This window comes from Cetorhinus maximus, chromosome 29 (genome assembly GCF_964194155.1).
Source record: "Cetorhinus maximus chromosome 29, sCetMax3.hap1.1, whole genome shotgun sequence".
Taxonomy (NCBI): domain Eukaryota; kingdom Metazoa; phylum Chordata; class Chondrichthyes; order Lamniformes; family Cetorhinidae; genus Cetorhinus; species Cetorhinus maximus.
Window position 1 is genome coordinate 5109282 of NC_135907.1, and position 22825 is coordinate 5132106.

General features: G+C 49.8%; 2 non-coding genes and 1 pseudogene across 2 annotated transcripts; all 3 read left to right on the top strand.

The window, feature by feature from the left end:
* The first annotated feature begins 9088 nt into the window (after positions 1-9088).
* LOC144669716 (U2 spliceosomal RNA) lies at positions 9089-9265 on the top strand (annotated as a pseudogene).
* A 4882-nt stretch (positions 9266-14147) lies between these two features.
* Positions 14148-14329, top strand: LOC144669778 (U2 spliceosomal RNA). The gene has a single exon (XR_013573741.1). It is a non-coding gene; the product is annotated as a U2 spliceosomal RNA (small nuclear RNA).
* A 5503-nt stretch (positions 14330-19832) lies between these two features.
* LOC144669766 (U2 spliceosomal RNA) lies at positions 19833-20016 on the top strand. Its single transcript, XR_013573734.1, has one exon. It is a non-coding gene; the product is annotated as a U2 spliceosomal RNA (small nuclear RNA).
* The last annotated feature ends 2809 nt before the right edge of the window (positions 20017-22825 follow it).

Here is a 22825-nt window from a genome sequence, read left to right on the forward strand (position 1 = left end):
GAGCCTTCTAAGCAGTGACCCTTGGCAGAATGTTTAGTGGCCAGTTTCTGCTGTGTGATTTCTAGCATTTCCAGCGACTTTCTGCCCTGGGGTTTCACCTCAGCATACGTATTGTGCACCTCTTGTGCACACTTCACAAGCTTGCTACTGCCAGGATTACTACTTTTGCTTTACTTTGCAAAGTAAGCTACACTTGACTGATCCTCTGCTCAGTGCTAATTTTGCTGTTTGGATGGCGCTGAATATGCTAAAGTTCATCCAGAGGCATCCAAGTCCATGATATTACCCTCGCTGCTTAAGCAACACTTGGCCATAGGCACATACCTGCTGCATAATCCATTTGGTCAGCATCAGCCCTGATAATTTTTGTGTGTTAAATAAACCAATATCATTAGAGGATGATGGTAATACTCAAAAGTATAGCACGCGTGCAATTTCCCTTGTTCTCCAGTCTGAAGTCGCTGGCCATTAGTGACTGATACTGATAAACATTTTGATTATTATCAATGACTCAGAATCCTTGCATTTGAAGAACACTCTTTTTTTCAATTTGTGTGATTACGTCTAATAATGACCCTGGAACAAATTCCAGGCAGATTCTGTGAATCTGCTTTTACAAGCTCCGCTCCTTCTTCCAATCACAGCACCTCTTGCAGATGGAGAGCTTCAAATGCAAAGGGGAATGAGCTGGTTGAGTGGGTGAACCTGCTGAAAGTAATGTCTGGGAAGAGTGGAATCAGATTAAAGCTTAACTGTTTTTATTGTTAATTCAACAATTTACAGACTTTATTATATCCTTTGGGAGGAAGGGACTTGCCTGAAGGTGGCAGCTCCAAGTTTTACTTCGCAGACTTTTTTTGTACAATTATCACATGAGAGATCTGGATTTTGCTCATCGTGTCCAGAGGTGAAATGAGAACTACCAGAATGTTGACTGAAGCTTTGCACTTTCACACCGATTTTAATTTGGCGGGGAGGTTTTCTTTCCGGGACAGAGATGAGCATTTTAGAAGATGCAGGCAGCAAATCAACTTGCAGATTCACACTGTCGGCATGAAGCTTAAATGACCAAATAGTGTCTATGGGGGAGAATTGTTGATACACGTACCTATAGGTCCTATAGGGTGTAATAGACAGAGATACCTTGATGTCAACTGACCCACAAGTTTCAGTTCCCAGCATGTGCACCTTTTGTATGGAAGCTCAGAGCTGGCAATGTGAATTCATAACTTGCACCTTTTATGGAGCCTGCTATTACATACTGACTCAGCTACAATTAACAATTAATGTTTTCAAAAGCACTTGAAGTTATTAAGCAATTAATTAATTAAGACATTAATTGCGTAAAAAGACAGACAATTAAGCACAGCTTGCTTTTGTGTCTGTCTGGGGGTTGAGTAACTGGAATTTTGATGTTGCTGAAATTGTCTGGAGTTGGATTCCAGACTTTGATTTTTCTTGCATCCCCTCCAAAACTTTCAAGAAAAGGATCATTAAAGGAAATTGCACGATGGTTCAAACCACAATGCAGGTGCTGTAGTGTCCGGACTGTCACATGACCGGCTGCGAGAGAAACACAGCTGGGAAGATGCTGGGTTAACAGCAGTGCAGTAATATTTTAACAGGAGCAATTACAGCACGAAGATATCGGGATTGGGAGGGTCCAAAATAACAGGCAACACTGAATTAACGCAAGAGTTATTTGAATTCATCTCTGAAAACAATACTGTTGTGACTTTCTTAATTCATTGGAGCACTTCTAATGCAGTAACTTTAAACTGGTGCTGAAAACTGACAGGTATGTTGGCTGTATATTTCTGCTCTGTTTCTCTGCAGCATCCTTCCTGCTGCACTAATACTGGTTTCAGGCTAGCTGAGCACTGATCAAACAATCAAACCATTACCAACTGAGGCAGGAGGGGATCTCCTAGAAAAGTTTCAGGTTCTCTTGACATATGAATGATTTCATATTTTGCAATTTACATTAACTAATGACGTGAATGTGTTCAATCCCAAGTACCAATACTTGATAGTAATGCAAAAGGGTTTCACCCTTACAGTAAACAGCTCTTAAACTGCTGTTGGAATTGATTTTTAGTTTCACCCTAGATGAAAGCCAATCCAGTAGATTCCAGATAAATTTTTCCATAAGCCCATTTTCATACTCATAGGTTGCTATATTATTCGATACGTAAACATTGCAAAGAATATGATCGAACCTCTCCAAAATATAGGATTGTGGGAGTGAACAAAGCATTTTGAGAAGCTCTTTGTCAGTATAAAAACTCGTGGTCTTAGATTGACAGGTGGCAATTAAACGGTGGAGTTATAATAGGCCCTGATATCTTGGAATGATTTAATAGTAAAAGACAGCCAAGAGTATAAACCGGTACCCAACACTTTCCCTTTCCATCCTCCTTTTTCACTGTCAGTGGTAAAGTAAGAGCTTTCAGCCCAGAGAGCAATTAGTGCAGAGGGATTACTGTACATTGAAAGACACGGCATGTCTAACCCAAGCAAACACTTTCAATGTTTCCTGTCATCCAGCCAGCAGTGATCTGCAGCTGGATATTATCATCTCCACACAGAATAGAATCATAGAAAGTTTATGGCACAAAGCGGCCACTTGGCCCATTGTGTCTGCTCGGGCTGAAAAACGAGCCACCCAGCCTAATCCCACTTTCCAGCATTTAGTCTGTAACCCTGCAGGTTCCGGCATTTTAAGGTGCATATCCAGACACGCTTTTAAATGAGTGTTTCTGCTTCTACTAATCTTCAAACTTCTTGATCATTCCCCCTACATTTACATCCAAATTATTAGATATACCTCAAAAAGCAGGGGATCTAATACACGTCAACCCACAAATGCAACTATTTATATGGAAGTATTTCTTCTAGAGCGGCTGAGGTGGGATGTGGTCGTGTTTTATGGAGAAGGTGATGGTTGGGACTGAGCACAAAAAGATCAGTTCTATTGATTTGAAATTTTCACTTGAACGGCATTGCAAAATAATAAAGTAATAACGAGCATCACTGCGGTCCTGCAGCTGAACCTTGTAGAGTTTAAAGACTTTCCATTCTGGAACTACCTCACTCATTAAAAATTGGTTCCAGTGTCATTATTAGACCTGCATGTTAAGGACTAGCTGACTACACCTTTTGTAGCCTTCACGTGTACTGTGTATGGAAAAGCCTCAAACCATCCTTGTTCCTGTGAAAGGTCTTTGCATTTTGGTGATGTTTCTTTAACAGGATGTGCACAGCAGCTTGACCAGCTCCAGCTCAAAGGATTTTCCCAGCAGTGGCTGCTCTCACTCCAGGCCTTTATCTGTACCTCAGATCAGCAGGAGCTGAATACAAGATTTGTGCCAGCAGGTACAGGCTAGGTTGGGAGTGGACAAAACTGCAGCATTTCAGGTTCTACTTGGAATTTACTCAGATATAAAGAGTCAAATGTTTCTCCTTTAGCAGCCACTACAAAAAGAGTACAGAGCACTGATCTATTACAGAGCATTGTAAACTGTGAGGAGGACAGTATAGAACTTCAAAAGAACATAGACAAGTTGGTAGAGTGGGCAGATAGGTGGCAGATGAAGCTCAATGCGGAGAAGCGTGAGGGGATGCACTTTGGTACAAAGAACATGGAGAGACAATATAAAATAAGGGGTACAATTCTTAAGGACGTGGCGGAGCAGAGGGATCGGGGTGTTTATGTGCATAGGTCATTGAAGGTGGCAGGACAGTGGTGCGAGCAGTTAGTAAAGCATGCAGTATCCTGGGCTTTATTAAGAGGAGCATAGAGTACAAGAGTGGAGAGGTTATGCTGAGCTCATATAAGATGCTATTTAGCCCTCAGCTGGAGTATTGTGTCCAGCTCTGGGCACCACACTATAGAACGGATGTGAACACATTGGAGAGAGTGCAGAAGAGGTTTACAAATATGTCTCCGGGGTAAGAAACTTCAGTTACGAAGATAGATTGGAAACGTTGGGACTGTTCTCCTTGGAGAAGAGAAGGCTAAGAGGAGATTTGATAGAGGTGTTCAAAATCATGAGGGGGCTGGATAGAGTAGATAGGAAGAATCTGTTCCCGCTCTGAAAAGGATCGAGACCGAGAGAGCACAGGTTTAAAGTGATTTACAAAAGAAGCAAACGTGATGTGAGAAAAATCTTTTTCACACAGCGAGTGGTTCGAGTATGGAATGCACTGCCTGGAAGTGTGGTGGAGGCAGGTTCAATCGAGGCATTCAAGAGGATTATCACTAGATGATTATTTGAATAGAAACAATGTGCAAGGGTAAGGGGAAAAGGGAGGAGAATGGTGCTAAGTCATAATGCTCATTCGGAGAGCTGGTGTAAATATGATGGGCCAAATGGTCTCCTTCTGAACCCTAACAATTCTGTGATTCTGTGACATTATCTGATTGGTTTTCCTTGTGGGAACTTTTATGTTTTTCATTCTAATGGTTCAGTTTCTGCTGTGTTTCTCAACCAAGAGGCAATCATTTCTATTCCTGCTCGCTACTGGATGGTGCAAAATACTTCAATCAATTAAATATTTTTGAAGTGCTGATATCTGTTGTGATGCTGGAAATGTGTCAGTTAATTTACTCACAGCAAAGTCCCACATACAGAAATGACATCATGACAAATAATGTTTTCAGTAATGTTGGTTGAAGGAGAAATATTGGCCAGGAGACCAGGGAGAATTCGGCCACTCTTTCTTGAATAGTGCCATGGAATATTTTGCATCCAGTTATGATGTTAGCTGGAATATCTGCTCAATTCTCTGGGGTGATACTAGATCTCACACAACCCTCTTCCCACAGAAAAACAGCAGTTTAGAGGTCTACTAATGGAAGTCAAATTACTTTTGGTTATTTTAATGGACTATCTCTTTAAATCTATGAGCAGTGGGCAGCCCAGCTCCACAAGCTTTTCACACACAATCTGGAAACAGGCTTTTTATTGGGGTGTGGGGAGCTGTGTAGCTGTTGGGATGAGGCTCTTTGTCAGAACACAGTACTCTCCAAACAAAGGGTCAAAGGGACTCGAAATGTTAGCTGTGTTTCTCTCTCCACAGATGCTGCTGGACCTGCTGAGCTTTTCCAGCATTTTTTGTTCTTGTTTCAGATTTCTATCTGCATCCAGCATCCATCAGCAGTATTTTGCATTTACTCTCTGATCAAATCATGAGTTGTCTGCAATTTTCCGTTTGAATGTCAGACCTGATCTGCAGGGTGTCTTTGTTTTCAATGTGTCTCACTTCTCACTTCCTTGCATGTCTGACCTATCCACATGTTCTTTGTTTTGCTAATGTCTTTAATTTCTTCAATGCTTCTTTCCATTGTTTCCATCTCACTCAACAATGCAGCAGTTTACATCACAGAAACGAGCTGAGATAATTTCACTTTGGGTACAATCGGGAAATTGCACGGGAAGAACACTTGAAATTGTGCAGGTTAGGTTAGGCTTCTGGCCACCAATTCATTTGGAAAATCATGAATGCAAAATCTCCCTGAACCAACGCAACAAGGCAGAATAATAAAAAGTAACTTTATTTTCTCTGTATTCCTTGATGCATTTGAATGGTAGGTGACAGATAATGTTTCAGTGATATATCTGAAACTGGTTTATTGTAATAAAATGAGAATTTGTAATCTGGGTGACCAGTTGTCCCTGAGTAAGCTGATTTAAAATGGCAGAAAAAAAATTATACTGAACCACTTAATTGTTTCATTGGGACACATCAGTAAGTTTCTTATTAAATTAAACAATTCTGATGCGACAAAAACTTTTAAAACATGCCGATGTCCACTACATGCTTTAACCTGGTCTTGCAGGGTATAGCAGAATGGTGCAACTCCCCTGTTTACGATGAGCAGATGTAACAGTCAACAGAACAATGTTTTTACAGCTGCCTGACCATGCTTTACATTTCTTCTGAAACTGCTCCTCATTAAGAGTTGCTTTTCTCACCTTCAATGTGCCATTTACATGTGGGTATTTGCGCTGAAGTTCAGCTCAGGGCCTTGCAATTTTTCTCCTGTGCAGCTAGGCCAGACACTGCCCCCTGTTGGATTTCTGTGCAACTGCAGGCACAACCACACTAAGGCAGTTGTCCACGTTAGAAAATAGGGTGACAGCACCTGTACCCCGCTTCACCCTGTTGGCTGCAGTTTCTTTTGCCTGTGCCAGCCTTCCTATCCTTTGTGCTGTACTCGCCTTCCCTCCACTTTCCTCAGCACAGCCTTAGCGAACCCAAGACCACGGCTCATTCTTCTAAACTCCAGAAAATATTGGCCACTCCATTCAATCTTTACTGAACCATTGTTGCATCCCTACTATGGAAAATATATCCTTCATTTGGTGAGGAGACCAAAACAATGGTACACAATACTCTGGGTATGATCTCGCCAAAGCTCCGTTTGTTGCAGCAAGAATTCATGTAAACACAAATAAGGATCCTCGGCTTTATAAATTGAGGCGTGGAGTCCAAAGGGAAGGAAGTTATGCCAAACCGTTATGATACACTGGTTAGGCTACAGCTGAAGGAACAGGAAGTGACGGAAGGTAAGAAATGCTTTATCTGATTGTGCTGTGCAGCAACACAAAGGTTGACAATTCTTCAGGTGTGAACCCTGGTGAGCACCACTGATCTTTTCCAACTATTAAACCACTGTCCAATAGCACAGAGTGAAATGTGCTCCTGTTACATTTTCCTGAAACTGAAGTCGGTTAAACACAGCAGCCCATGTTGAGCAATGTACATTGAGTTTGGCTGCTGGGTAGTGATGCAGCAATGATGTCATTAGCACAGTGACCTAAGACGCCCCAATGCTCAGGCCCAAGAATCCAGGCCCAAGTGTCACTCCGTGCTGAGATTCTACCTCTTCCCGGTGTTGGGAAGAATGGATATGGCTATGTTACCAGAGAACGCTCCATTCAGTTGGAACCTGCTGTATCACCTATCCCTTGTGGAACAGTTTATGCAGAAAAACCTGTTGACCACAAGTCCATCAGGCAGTGGGCTGCACATATTGTAATGTGGTCCTGCGGGAAAAGGAGATAGTGAATGCTGTCGGGTGGTTTCCTGAGCTGACTGTCAAAGTAATTTGGAAGAATGCCTCATCACCAAAACTTTCAAATTAGCATTAGGATGTAGCTTGGCTGATAGTGACAAAGGCCCTCCCCATCATGTGCATGACGGGTGTGGACACCTGCCTCATCAGCTTGGATCAGGAGAAGGCCTTTGACAGAATATCGCACACCTACATGGGGGATGTGCTCTCCAAAATGGGCTTTGGGGAGGGAATTCGAAATTGGATCCAACTGCTCTACACTAACATCAGTAGCGCAGTCTCAATCAATGGGTGGGAAACAGATAGCTTCCCGATCAAATCTGGAGTCAGGCAGGGCTGTCCTCTCTCGCCTGTCCTTTTCGTGTGCTGCATAGAACCCTTTGCCGAGTCCATCAGGAAGGATCCGGGCATAAGAGGAGTGACGATCCCAGGCAGTGGAGGCACTCAGGTAAAAGCCTCCCTGTACATGGACGACGTCGCCGTCTTCTGCTCGGATCCGCTGTCGGTGCGCAGACTGATGCACATCTGCGACCAGTTCGAACTGGCCTCGGGAGCCAAGGTAAATCGTGGGAAGAGCGAGGCCATGTTCTTTGGGAACTGGGCTGACCGATCCTTTGTCCCCTTCACTGTCAGGGCTGACGGCCTGAAGGTGCTGGGGATATGGTTCGGAGGGACCGGGGCATGCGTTAGAAACTGGAAGGAGCGAGTGGCTATGGTGAAGAGGAAACTGGGCATGTGGGAGCGACGCTCCCTCTCCATTGCGGGTAAGAACCTGGTCATCAGGTGTGAGGTACTCTCGCTGTTGCTGTACGTGGCGCAGGTCTGGCCCATTCCAGACTCCTGCGCGACGGCGATCACTCGAGCCATCTTCCGCTTTATCTGGAGGTCGAAAATGGATCGTGTCCGCAGGGACGCGATGTACAAGCCTCTAGATAAAGGGGGAAAAAACGTGCCCAACATCGCCCTCATACTGATGGCCACCTTTGTGTGCGGCTGCATCAAGCGGTGCGTAGACCCTCAGTACGCAAACACCAAGTGTCACTACGTGCTGAGGTTCTACCTGTCCCCGGTGTTGCGAAGGATGGGTCTGGCCACGCTGCCGCGGAACGCTCCAAGTAGTTGGACCGTGCCGTACCACCTGTCCCTGGTGGAAAAATTTATGCAGAAAAACACCTTTGACCACAAGTCCATCAGGCAGTGGTCAGCACGTAACGTCCTAGAGGCCCTGAGGGATAAGGAGAGGGTGGACCCTGTGGGATGGTTCCCCGAGCAGACTGTCAAAGTCATTTGGCAGAATGCCTCATCGCCAGAACTTTCCAACAAGCACCAAGACGTAGCTTGGCTGGTGGTGAGAAAGGCCCTCCCCGTCAGATCCTTCCTAGACGCCAGGAAGCTCACCCCCTCTGCACGTTGCCCTCGAGGTGGCTGTGGTGGGGAAGAGACCGTTGTCCACCTCCTTGTGGATTGTGCCTTCGCAAAGAAAGTCTGGAGAGAGATGCAGTGGTTGCTGTCGAGGTTCATCCCGAGCAGTTCTGTGACACAGGACTCTGTGCTCTACGGGCTGTTCCCAGGGACACACACCAAGACAAACATCGACTGCAGCTGGAGGATCATCAACTCGGTGAAAGAGGCGCTTTGGTCTGCCCGAAACTTGTTGGTCTTCCAGCACAAAGAGTTGTCCCCGACCGATTGTTGCGGACTGGCACAATCCAAAGTCCAGGACTACGTGCTGAGGGACGCACTAAAGCTTGGGGCAGCTGCCGCAAAGGCGCAATGGGGAAGGGTCGCTGTCTAAGACCTTTCTACCACAGCGCACCGAGAGACTGGGAACTGTTTAGAGCCCCTCGGGCTGTACAGATCAAAATGAAAGGCTGTAAATGATTGTAATATTGTTTGTACTGATGCACCTGGTGATACATTTTGTAAAAGTTTAACCTGGATTGTACCCTTGTAATGTTGTTTTTGAAATGGTTTGGAATGTGATTGAAGATATTTTATGAATAAAGTATATTTTTACAAAAAAAAAAAAAATCTGTTCTTATCAGTTTAATATCTGATACGTCCCTTATCTGGGGACCATATATTAAATTGATTTTTGGAGCAGGGAGATGGAATAGGGGCTTGCTCCGTCCACTCCACGCATCGACCCGGTATTGCAGTATCTCTGGGAATGGTGCACCACCCCTTTCCAGGGGATTTTCAATGCTAAAAATAGTTTTCTTACAAACATCTGCTTTCTTTACTTTTCAACATGCACATCTTTCAAAACACAACTTTCTTTCTTTCTCACTCACCCGCACCATCTACACACAAAAAACACGCACGCTCACCCAACGCTCACAGACACCACTCTCATCTCACAAACACTCTACCTCACTCATACAAAAACATCTTTCACTTGCAAATACACCTCTCAAACACTCTCTCAGCTGCACCTTTCGCCTCACAACATTTTCAACCAGCTCTCTGCTGCCGCTCCCGCCCGCTGCTGCTGCTGCTGCTGATACAGCAACAGTCAAAACTCACACCTCAAAGCTCACACACTTTACACAGCTACTCGGAAACGTCTACATCCACGTTCACACAATCCTTACACTGCACAAGGAGCCCATTCCGCCCGTCGTGACTGCACCAGCTCTCCCAATGAACATTTCACTTCGTGCCATTCTCCTGCCTTCTCCACGTAACCCAGCACATGCTTTCTTTTCAAATAATCATCTCATTCCCTCTTCAATTGAACCTGCCTCCGCCACGCTATCAGGCGGTGCATTCCAGACCCTGACCACTCGCTGCTCCTATCACTTTTGCTTCTTCTGCTAGTTACTTTAAACCTGTGCCCGCTCCTTCTCGATCCTTTCATCGGTGCAAGCAGTTTCTCCCTATCTACTCTCTCCAGATACCTCATGATTTTCAATACCTCTATCAAGTCTCCTCTCAGACTTCTTTTCCCCAAGGAATACAGTCCCAACTTCTCCAATCTTACTTCATAACTCAACTTCCTCGCCCCTGGAACCAAACTCGTAAACCTCTTCTGCACTCTCTCCAATGCCTTCACTACCCTCCTAAAATGCAAGTCAAAATGCAATCCATCAGAGTCAGCATGGCTTTATGAAGACTAAATCGTGTTTGACTAAATCGCTAGAGTTCTTTGAAGATGTGACAAGCAAAGTGGATAATGGCGATCCTGGAGATGTAGTATGTCTGGACTTCCAGAAGGCATTTGATAAGGTGCCGCACAAAAGATTAATACACAAGATAAGATCACACGCAGCTAAGGGTAATATATTTGCTTGGATAGAGCTTTGGCTAACCAACAGAAAGCAGAGAGTCAGGATAAATGGGTCTTTTGTGGATGGCAAGCTGTAACTAGTGGGGTGCCACAGGGTTCGGTCCTTGGGCCCCAACTATTTACTTGGATTCAGGAGTAGAAGGTACCATAGCTAAATTTGCAGATGACACCAAAATAGGTGGGAAAGTAAGTTGCAGTGAAGAAATGAGAAATTTACAAATGGATATGGACAGGTTAGGTGAATGGGCCAAAATTTGGCAGATGGAGTTTAACGTGGATAAGTGAGGTTATCCAGTTCAGCTCCTACAGGCAATGGTCACGGTGGTGGTCCCACGGGCCATCGATCTGGTCGGGCGGAAATGACTCTCGTTCCTCCGGCCTGGGTATTCTGCTGCGGGGAGGCAACTTCACCGTCTCCGAGGTCAAGGAGGTGGTGGGCGGGCGACTCCTCGTAGCAGACGTAATGTACAAGAATGCTCCACTCCGGTTAATTAACGTGTATGGCCCGTCACAAGGAGCTGAGCGGCTGGAGGTTTTTCAGCAGTTCCCACTGCTGCTGGCGACCTCCAGGCCGGTCATTCTTGGCGGTGACTTCAACTGCATCATCGATGCGGCTGGACGATCCGGCAGGGCCGGCAGCAGATTGGACGCTACGTCCAGATCCCTGATGGAAACAGTTAAGGATGCCAAGCTGCACGACGTCTTCAGCAACCCTGCAGACGGAGCGCAGCGTAGATACACCTGGTCGCGGCCAGACGGGTCCATTCGTTCCAGGATAGACTTCCTGTTTGTGTCCCGTGCATTCACAGTCAGATCCACCGAGGTCAAGCCGGTGTTCTTCTCTGACCACTGCCTCCTACTGGCGGACTGCCACTTGGAGAAGGACCTGAGGGTGGGCAGGGGGGCATGGAAGCTATTCGTGCAACTGCTGACCCCAGAGAACATTGAGGAGCTCAAGAGGGCTTATGAAGGTTGGAGAACCATGAAACCCCTCTTTGAGTCCCTGACACACTGGTGGGAAGCGATCAAGGGAAACACCAAGAGGTTTTTCATCCTCAAAAGCATCCAGAAAGCTAGAAAGGAAGAGAGGGAAATGTCCCGACTCCAGAAAAACATGCAGAATCTGCTCCGGCTGCAGTCGGTGGGGGTCGATGTCAAGGAAGAACTCCAAGAGGTGAAGGGCCAGCAAGCCTCGCACTTTGCCTCGGAGGCCTCCAAGATCATCTTCCGTTCCAGAGTCCGCTCCGTGGAGCAGGATGAGACGTGCTCACGTTTCTTCTTCCAAAAGGTACACAGAGAGCGCTCTGTGATCAGCAGCCTGAAGGAAGAAGACGGCTCAGTAAAGTCATCACGGTCCGACATTCTGAGGATCAGCAAATCCTTTTATGCCGGTCTGTATGACGTGAAGCCCACGGACAGCACGGCCTCCCAGTCCTTCCTGTCCTCTATCACGGAGGTCTTAGACCACAGTACGCGGGAGAGCCTAGACAAACCGCTAACTCCTGACGAACTGACTAAGGCCCTCGAGTCCTTCGAGAAGAGTAAAACCCCCGGAAGCGACGGCCTGCCGGCGGAGTTGTATTCGGCTCTGTGGGACTTGATCGGCCCAGACCTGCTAGAAGTGTACGAGAGTATGCTCCTGGCCGGCAGCATGTCAGAATCCATGAGGAAAGGCATCATCACCCTCATCTACAAGCACAAGGGGGAAAGGGAGGAAATTAGAAATTGGCGACCCATTTCACTGTTGAATGTGGACTATAAGATTCTGTCCAAGGTCATCGCCAACCGGGTCAAATCCGCTCTGGAATTGGTGATTCACCCTGACCAGACCTGCTCTGTGCCAGGCAGGAAGATCTCTGACAGCCTGGCGCTGCTCAGGGATACGATTGCCTATGTACAGGACAGGGGTGTGGATACCTGCCTCATCAGCTTGGATCAGGAGAAGGCCTTTGACAGAATATCGCACACCTACATGGGGGATGTGCTCTCCAAAATGGGCTTTGGGGAGGGAATTCGAAATTGGATCCAACTGCTCTACACTAACATCAGTAGCGCAGTCTCAATCAATGGGTGGGAAACAGATAGCTTTCCGATTAAATCTGGAGTCAGGCAGGGCTGCCCTCTCTCGCCTGTCCTTTTCGTGTGCTGCATAGAACCCTTTGCCGAGTCCATCAGGAAGGATCCGGGCATAAGAGGAGTGACGATCCCAGGCAGTGGAGGCACTCAGGTAAAAGCCTCCCTGTACATGGACGACGTCGCCGTTTTCTGCTCGGATCCGCTGTCGGTGCGCAGACTGATGCACGTCTGCGACCAGTTCGAACTGGCCTCGGGAGCCAAGGTAAATCGTGGGAAGAGCGAGGCCATGTTCTTTGGGAACTGGGCTGACCGATCCTTTGTCCCCTTCACTGACGGCCTGAAGGTGCTGGGGATATGGTTCGGAGGGACCGGGGCATGCGTTAGAAACTGGAAGGAGCGAGTGGCTATGGTGAAAAGGAAACTGGGCATGTGGGAGCGACGCTCCCTCTCCATTGCGGGTAAGAACCTGGTCATCAGGTGTGAGGTACTCTCGCTGTTGCTGTACGTGGCGCAGGTCTGGCCCATTCCACACTCCTGCGCGATGGCGATCACTCGAGCCATCTTCCGCTTTATCTGGAGGTCGAAAATGGATCGTGTCTGCAGGGACGCGATGTACAAGCCTCTAGATAAAGGGGGAAAAAACGTGCCCAACATCGCCCTCATACTGATGGCCACCTTTGTGTGTGGCTGCATCAAGCGGTGCGTAGACCCTCAGTACGCAAACACCAAGTGTCACTACGTGCTGAGGTTCTACCTGTCCCCGGTGTTGCGAAGGATGGGTCTGGCCACGCTGCCGCGGAACGCTCCAAGTAGTTGGACCGTGCCCTACCACCTGTCCCTGGTGGAAAAATTTATGCAGAAAAACACCTTTGACCACAAGTCCATCAGGCAGTGGTCAGCACGTAACGTCCTAGAGGCCCTGAGGGAAAAGGAGAGGGTGGACCCTGTGGGATGGTTCCCCGAGCAGACTGTCAAAGTCATTTGGCAGAATGCCTCATCGCCAGAACTTTCCAACAAGCACCAAGACGTAGCTTGGCTGGTGGTGAGAAAGGCCCTCCCCGTCAGATCCTTCCTACACGCCAGGAGTCTCACCCCCTCTGCACGTTGCCCTCGAGGTGGCTGTGGTGGGGAAGAGACCGTTGTTCACCTCCTTGTGGATTGTGCCTTTGCAAAGAAAGTCTGGAGAGAGATGCAGTGGTTGCTGTCGAGGTTCATCCCGAGCAGTTCTGTGACACAGGACTCTGTGCTCTACGGGCTGTTCCCAGGGACACACACCGAGACAAACATCGACTGCAGCTGGAGGATCATCAACTCGGTGAAAGAGGCGCTTTGGTCTGCCCGAAACTTGTTGGTCTTCCAGCACAAAGAGTTGTCCCCGACCGATTGTTGCGGACTGGCACAATCCAAAGTCCAGGACTACGTGCTGAGGGACGCACTAAAGCTTGGGGCAGCTGCCGCAAAGGCGCAATGGGGAAGGGTCGCTGTCTAAGACCTTCCTACCACAGCGCACCGAGAGACTGGGAACTGTTTAGAGCCCCTCGGGCTGTACAGATCAAAATGAAAGGCTGTAAATGATTGTAATATTGTTTGTACTGATGCACCTGGTGATACATTTTGTAAAAGTTTAACCTGGATTGTACCCTTGTAATGTTGTTTTTGAAATGGTTTTGAATGTGATTGAAGATTTTTTATGAATAAAGTATATTTTTACAAAAAAAAAAAAAAAAAAATCTGTTCTTATCAGTTTAATATCTGATACGTCCCTTATCTGGGGACCATATATTAAATTGATTTTTGGAGCAGGGAGATGGAATAGGGGCTTGCTCCGTCCACTCCACGCATTGACCCGGTATTGCAGTATCTCTGGGAATGGTGCACCACCCCTTTCCAGGGGATTTTCAATGCTAAAAATAGTTTTCTTACAAACATCTGCTTTCTTTACTTTTCAACATGCACATCTTTCAAAACACAACTTTCTTTCTTTCTCATCGCTTCTCGGCCTTTTGGCTAACATCAAGTGTAGTGTTGCAGGGGCGACACTATGGTCCTGCCAGGGCAAGGTCGGGATGGAAGGCCGATAACCAATCGCAATCCAAATCTATACCGTGGGTTACCTATCACCGTCCGAGTCACGGTGAACCACAGCGAAGGAGGATCACCTATGGATCGGGGCTTCTTCACCAGGAGGGTCCTGTTGAAGGCGTGCGGCTTCCAAGCTACGGAGATCTTCACCCTGCACGACTCCCGCAAAGGCGGTTATTTTGACGTGACGTTCAAGCGGGTGGCAGACTGCGTCCGGCTCCTGAGGGTGTTCGAGGAGAAGAGAGACCTGCCGGAGATGAAGATCCTGACGGCGGAGCCGCACTTTTCTCTGCCGTTGCAACGGGAACGTGAGGTGATGGTGCATGTGTACAACCCCTTCGTCCCTGTCGCCGACGTGGTCACCTTCCTCACCAGGTACTTCGATAAGGTGGGGAGCGGCACCGAGATTCGAGACGACTTGGGGATCTGGACAGGCAAACGCCTGTTTAAGGTCACGCTAAAGACCGATGGTAAGGGAGCCATTTTCCACCCTCCTTCCAGTTTCGCCATCGGGGGAAACCGGGGCTACCTGGTCTACGCTGGGCAACCCAAGCATTGTCGCTCATGCGGCAAGGCTGGTCATGTGGCGGACAACTGCAGCGCCTCCCTCTGCAAGATCTGCAAACAGGAAGGGCACCAGACAAAAGACTGCAAACAGGCCAAGTGCTGCAACCTGTGTGGCGAGGCAAGTCACCTCTACAGGACCTGCCCCAAACGCTGCCGTACTTACGCACAGGCAGCCAAAGCCGACCAGGGGGAAGCAGAAGAAAGGTTCCGTGCCACTCCAACCACCAAGGCCCCCAGGGAGCTCAACGGGACAAAGGAGGACACAGAGAGAGACAAGGTGGAGAAAGAGATTGAGGCAACAGAGAGCCAATCAACAGCACTACCCCCTGAACCTCCCAGTCCTCAGGAATCAATGGAGGAGGAGGCAGCAGTGGAAAAGCAGCAGGGGGAGTGGCGGACGGTGAAGAACAAGAAAAGTAAGAGGGAGCGAAGAAGAAGCAAAGGCGTTTCCCAGAGAAGCGGCAAGAGGCGTCTCCCATCCGACACGGATGACAAGGGCAGCAGCTCTTCGGATGATGAAGTGCCAGGGCGGCACCGACAGAAGAGGCGGCAAAGCTCCAGGGCGTTGGAGGACGAGACACCCGAGCTCCAGAAAATTGGAGACAACAAGGAGACCAGCGCACCCCAACTTTGCCTGCAACCTGAGGAGGCCAGTGCACCACAGCCCCTGGAATCTGGGAGCAGTGAGGCAATCATCGCACCCCAGCTCCAGGAAGCCGGGAACAGCAACACCCCAGAGGGGGTGAGTTTTGGAGAAGCTTCTCCAGCAAAGGTCATCTCAAAACCCGCTCTCTACGTGAACCTCCAGATGCCACCGGAGCAGAACACGGCCAAGGAGATCTACCTCAGCCCATCCAAAGTGAAGGAATTTGAGCTCACTACGGGTATGAAGGAGCAGACTAAAGGTCTGGGACTCTCAGAGACAGTGGGTTTGGTAGGAGAATAAATGCTTTAAAATGGGTTTAAAGATTGTATCCATAAATGTGCGTAGCATTAAATCTACTACGCGATGTGTTGCGACCTTGGACTACCTAGCCAAGGTCAAAGCTGACCTGTTGTTTCTGCAGGAGTGTGCGATACCGCACCTCAGCTCCTACAGGCAATGGTCACGATGGTGGTCCCACGGGCCATCGATCTGGTCGGGCGGAAACGACTCTCGTTCCTCCGGCCTGGGTATTCTGCTGCGGGGAGGCAACTTCACCGTCTCCGAGGTCAAGGAGGTGGTGGGCGGGCGACTCCTGGTTGCAGACGTAATGTACAAGAACGCTCCACTCCGGTTAATTAACGTGTATGGCCCGGCACAAGGGGCTGAGCGGCTGGAGGTTTTTCAGCGGCTCCCACTGCTGCTGGCGACCTCCAGGCCGGTCATTCTGGGCGGGGACTTCAACTGCATCATCGATGCGGCTGGACGATCCGGCAGGGCCGGAAGCAGATTGGACGCTACGTCCAGATCCCTGATGGAAACAGTTAAGGATGCCAAGCTGCACGACGTCTTCAGCAACCCTGCAGACGGAGCGCAGCGTAGATACACCTGGTCGCGGCCAGACGGGTCCATTCGTTCCAGGATAGACTTCCTGTTTGTGTCCCGTGCATTCACAGTCAGATCCACCGAGGTCAAGCCGGTGTTCTTCTCTGACCACTGCCTCCTACTGGCGGACTGCCACTTGGAGGAAGACCTGAGGGTGGGCAGGGGGGCATGGAAGCTAAATGTGCAACTGCTGACCCCAGAGAACATTGAGGAGCTCAAGAGGGATTACAAAGGTTGGAGAACCGTGAAACCCCTCTTTGAGTCCCTGACACACTGGTGGGAAGTGATCAAGGGAAGCATCAAGAGGTTCTTCATCCTCAAAGGCACCCAGAAAGCTAGAAAGGAACAGAGGGAAATGTCCCGACTCCAGAAAAAGATGCAGAATCTGCTCCGGCTGCAGTCGATGGGGGTCGATGTCAAGGAGGAGCTCCAAGAGGTGAAGGGCCAGCAAGCCTCGCACTTTGCCTCGGAGGCCTCCAAGATCATCTTCCGTTCCAGGGTCCGCTCCGTGGAGCAGGATGAGACGTGCTCACGTTTCTTCTTCCAAAAGGTACACAGAGAGCGCTCTGTGATCAGCAGCCTGAAGGAAGAAGACGGCTCAGTAAAGTCATCACGGTCCGACATTCTGAGGATCAGCAAATCCTTTTATGCCGGACTGTATGACGTGAAGCCCACGGACAGCACGGCCTCCCAGTCCTTCCTGTCCTCTATCACGGAGGTCTTAGACCACAGTACGCGGGAGAGCCTAGACAAACCGCTAACTCCTGACGAACTGACTAAGGCCCTCGAGTCCTTCGAGAAGAGTAAAACCCCCGGAAGCGACGGCCTGCCGGCGGAGTTGTATTCGGCTCTGTGGGACTTGATCGGCCCAGACCTGCTAGAAGTGTACGAGAGTATGCTCCTGGCCGGCAGCATGTCAGAATCCATGAGGAAAGGCATCATCACCCTCATCTACAAGCACAAGGGGGAAAGGGAGGAAATTAGAAATTGGCGACCCATTTCACTGTTGAATGTGGACTATAAGATTCTGTCCAAGGTCATCGCCAACCGGGTCAAATCCGCTCTGGAATTGGTGATTCACCCTGACCAGACCTGCTCTGTGCCAGGCAGGAAGATCTCTGACAGCCTGGCGCTGCTCAGGGATACGATTGCCTATGTACAGGACAGGGGTGTGGATACCTGCCTCATCAGCTTGGATCAGGAGAAGGCCTTTGACAGAATATCGCACACCTACATGGGGGATGTGCTCTCCAAAATGGGCTTTGGGGAGGGAATTCGAAATTGGATCCAACTGCTCTACACTAACATCAGTAGCGCAGTCTCAATCAATGGGTGGGAAACAGATAGCTTTCCGATTAAATCTGGAGTCAGGCAGGGCTGTCCTCTCTCGCCTGTCCTTTTCGTGTGCTGCATAGAACCCTTTGCCGAGTCCATCAGGAAGGATCCGGGCATAAGAGGAGTGACGATCCCAGGCAGTGGAGGCACTCAGGTAAAAGCCTCCCTGTACATGGACGACGTCGCCGTCTTCTGCTCGGATCCGCTGTCGGTGCGCAGACTGATGCACGTCTGCGACCAGTTCGAACTGGCCTCGGGAGCCAAGGTAAATCGTGGGAAGAGCGAGGCCATGTTCTTTGGGAACTGGGCTGACCGATCCTTTGTCCCCTTCCCTGTCAGGGCTGACGGCCTGAAGGTGCTGGGGATATGGTTCGGAGGGACCGGGGCATGCGTTAGAAACTGGAAGGAGCGAGTGGCTATGGTGAAAAGGAAACTGGGCATGTGGGAGCGACGCTCCCTCTCCATTGCGGGTAAGAACCTGGTCATCAGGTGTGAGGTACTCTCGCTGTTGCTGTATGTGGCGCAGGTCTGGCCCATTCCACACTCCTGCGCGACGGCGATCACTCGAGCCATCTTCCGCTTTATCTGGAGGTCGAAAATGGATCGTGTCTGCAGGGACGCGATGTACAAGCCTCTAGATAAAGGGGGAAAAAACGTGCCCAACATCGCCCTCATACTGATGGCCACCTTTGTGTGTGGCTGCATCAAGCGGTGCGTACACCCTCAGTACGCAAACACCAAGTGTCACTACGTGCTGAGGTTCTACCTGTCCCCGGTGTTGCGAAGGATGGGTCTGGCCACGCTGCCGCTGAACGCTCCAAGTAGTTGGACCGTGCCCTACCACCTGTCCCTGGTGGAAAAATTTATGCAGAAAAACACCTTTGACCACAAGTCCATCAGGCAGTGGTCAGCACGTAACGTCCTAGAGGCCCTGAGGGAAAAGGAGAGGGTGGACCCTGTGGGATGGTTCCCCGAGCAGACTGTCAAAGTCATTTGGCAGAATGCCTCATCGCCAGAACTTTCCAACAAGCACCAAGACGTAGCTTGGCTGGTGGTGAGAAAGGCCCTCCCCGTCAGATCCTTCCTACACGCCAGGAGTCTCACCCCCTCTGCACGTTGCCCTCGAGGTGGCTGTGGTGGGGAAGAGACCGTTGTTCACCTCCTTGTGGATTGTGCCTTTGCAAAGAAAGTCTGGAGAGAGATGCAGTGGTTGCTGTCGAGGTTCATCCCGAGCAGTTCTGTGACACAGGACTCTGTGCTCTACGGGCTGTTCCCAGGGACACACACCGAGACAAACATCGACTGCAGCTGGAGGATCATCAACTCGGTGAAAGACGCGCTTTGGTCTGCCCGAAACTTGTTGGTCTTCCAGCACAAAGAGTTGTCCCCGACCGATTGTTGCGGACTGGCACAATCCAAAGTCCAGGACTACGTGCTGAGGGACGCACTAAAGCTTGGGGCAGCTGCCGCAAAGGCGCAATGGGGAAGGGTCGCTGTCTAAGACCTTTCTACCACAGCGCACCGAGAGACTGGGAACTGTTTAGAGCCCCTCGGGCTGTACAGATCAAAATGAAAGGCTGTAAATGATTGTAATATTGTTTGTACTGATGCACCTGGTGATACATTTTGTAAAAGTTTAAGCTGGATTGTACCCTTGTAATGTTGTTTTTGAAATGGTTTTGAATGTGATTGAAGATTTTTTATGAATAAAGTATATTTTTACAAAAAAAAAAAAATCTGGTGTCAGCTGTGGCTCAGTTCATAGCACCCTCGCCTTTGAATCAGAGGGTTGTGGGTTCATGTCCCACTCCTGGAAACCAAGAACTGTGATTGTACTCAAAAGAGTTGCAATCTGTGACTGTTGATAACTCGAAAGAGTTTGAACTGTCCATCATGAAGTAACCATCTGTTCTTATCAGTTTAATATCTGATACGTCCCTTATCTGGGGACCATATATTAAATTGATTTTTGGAGCAGGGAGATGGAATAGGGGCTTGCTCCGTCCACTCCACGCATCGACCCGGTATTGCAGTATCTCTGGGAATGGTGCACCACCCCTTTCCAGGGGATTTTCAATGCTAAAAATAGTTTTCTTACAAACATCTGCTTTCTTTACTTTTCAACATGCACATCTTTCAAAACACAACTTTCTTTCTTTCTCATCGCTTCTCGGCCTTTTGGCTAACATCAAGTGTTGCAGGGGCGACACCATGGTCCTGCCAAGGCAAGGTCGGGATGGAAGGCCGATAACCAATCGCAATCCAAATCCATACCGTGGGCTACCTATCACCGTCCGAGTCACGGTGAACCACAGCGAAGGAGGATCACCTATGGATCGGGGCATCTTCACCAGGAGGATCCTGTTGAAGGCGTGCGGCTTCCAAGCTACGGAGATCTTCACCCTGCACGACTCCCGCAAAGGCGGTTATTTTGACGTGACGTTCAAGCGGGTGGCAGACTGCGTCCGGCTCCTGAGGGTGTTCGAGGAGAAGAGAGACCTGCCGGAGATGAAGATCCTGACGGCGGAGCCGCACTTTTCTCTGCCGTTGCAACGGGAACGTGAGGTGATGGTGCATGTGTACAACCCCTTCGTCCCTGTCGCCGACGTGGTCACCTTCCTCACCAGGTACTTCGATAAGGTGGGGAGCGGCACCGAGATTCGAGACGACTTGGGGATCTGGACAGGCAAACGCCTGTTTAAGGTCACGCTAAAGACCGATGGTAAGGGAGCCATTTTCCACCCTCCCTCCAGTTTCGCTATCGGGGGAAACCTGGGCTACCTGGTCTACGCTGGGCAACCCAAGCATTGTCGCTCATGCGGCAAGGCTGGTCATGTGGCGGCCAACTGCAGCGCCTCCCTCTGCAAGATCTGCAAACAGGAAGGGCACCAGACAAAAGACTGCAAACAGGCCAAGTGCTGCAACCTGTGTGGCGAGGCAAGTCACCTCTACAGGACCTGCCCCAAACGCTGCCGTACTTACGCACAGGCAGCCAAAGCCGACCAGGGGGAAGCAGAAGAAATGTTTCGTGTCACTCCAACCACCAAGGCCCCCAGGGAGCTCAACGGGACAAAGGAGGACACAGAGAGAGACAAGGTGGAGAAAGAGATTGAGGCAACAGAGAGCCAATCAACAGCACTACCCCCTGAACCTTCCAGTCCTCAGGACAGCGAATCAATGGAGGAGGAGGCAGCAGTGGAAAAGCAGCAGGGGGAGTGGCGGACGGTGAAGAACAAGAAAAGTAAGAGGGAGCGAAGAAGAAGCAAAGGCGTTTCCCAGAGAAGCGGCAAGAGGCGTCTCCCATCCGACACGGAGGACAAGGGCAGCAGCTCTTCGGATGATGAAGTGCCAGAGCGGCACCGACAGAAGAGGCGGCAAAGCTCCAGGGCGTTGGAGGACGAGACACCCGAGCTCCAGAAAATTGGAGACAACAAGGAGACCAGCGCACCCCAACTTTGCCTGCAACCTGAGGAGGCCAGTGCACCACAGCCCCTGGAATCTGGGAGCAGTGAGGCAATCATCGCACCCCAGCTCCAGGAAGCCGGGAACAGCAACACCCCAGAGGGGGTGAGTTTTGGAGAAGCTTCTCCAGCAAAGGTCATCTCAAAACCCGCTCTCTACGTGAACCTCCAGATGCCACCGGAGCAGAACACGGCCAAGGAGATCTACCTCAGCCCATCCAAAGTGAAGGAATTTGAGCTCACTACGGGTATGAAGGAGCAGACTAAAGGTCTGGGACTCTCAGAGACAGTGGGTTTGGTAGGAGAATAAATGCTTTAAAATGGGTTTAAAGATTGTATCCATAAATGTGCGTAGCATTAAATCTACTACGCGATGTGTTGCGACCTTGGACTACCTAGCCAAGGTCAAAGCTGACCTGTTGTTTCTGCAGGAGTGTGCGATACCGCACCTCAGCTCCTACAGGCAATGGTCACGATGGTGGTCCCACGGGCCATCGATCTGGTCGGGCGGAAACGACTCTCGTTCCTCCGGCCTGGGTATTCTGCTGCGGGGAGGCAACTTCACCGTCTCCGAGGTCAAGGAGGTGGTGGGCGGGCGACTCCTCGTAGCAGACGTAATGTACAAGAACGCTCCACTCCGGTTAATTAACGTGTATGGCCCGGCACAAGGGGCTGAGCGGCTGGAGGTTTTTCAGCAGCTCCCACTGCTGCTGGCGACCTCCAGGCCGGTCATTCTGGGCGGGGACTTCAACTGCATCATCGATGCGGCTGGACAATCCGGCAGGGCCGGAAGCAGATTGGACGCTACGTCCAGATGCCTGATGGAAACAGTTAAGAATGCCAAGCTGCACGACGTCTTCAGCAACCCTGCAGACGGAGCGCAGCGTAGATACACCTGGTCGCGGCCAGACGGGTCCATTCGTTCCAGGATAGACTTCCTGTTTGTGTCCCGTGCATTCACAGTCAGATCCACCGAGGTCAAGCCGGTGTTCTTCTCTGACCACTGCCTCCTACTGGCGGACTGCCACTTGGAGAAGGACCTGAGGGTGGGCAGGGGGGCATGGAAGCTAAATGTGCAACTGCTGACCCCAGAGAACATTGAGGAGCTCAAGAGGGATTACAAAGGTTGGAGAACCGTGAAACCCCTCTTTGAGTCCCTGACACACTGGTGGGAAGCGATCAAGGGAAGCATCAAGAGGTTTTTCATCCGCAAAGGCACCCAGAAAGCTAGAAAGGAACAGAGGGAAATGTCCCGACTCCAGGAAAAGATGCAGAATCTGCTCCAGCTGCAGTCGATGGGGGTCGATGTCAAGGAGGAGCTCCAAGAGGTGAAGGGCCAGCAAGCCTCGCACTTTGCCTCGGAGGCCTCCAAGATCATCTTCCGTTCCAGGGTCCGCTCCGTGGAG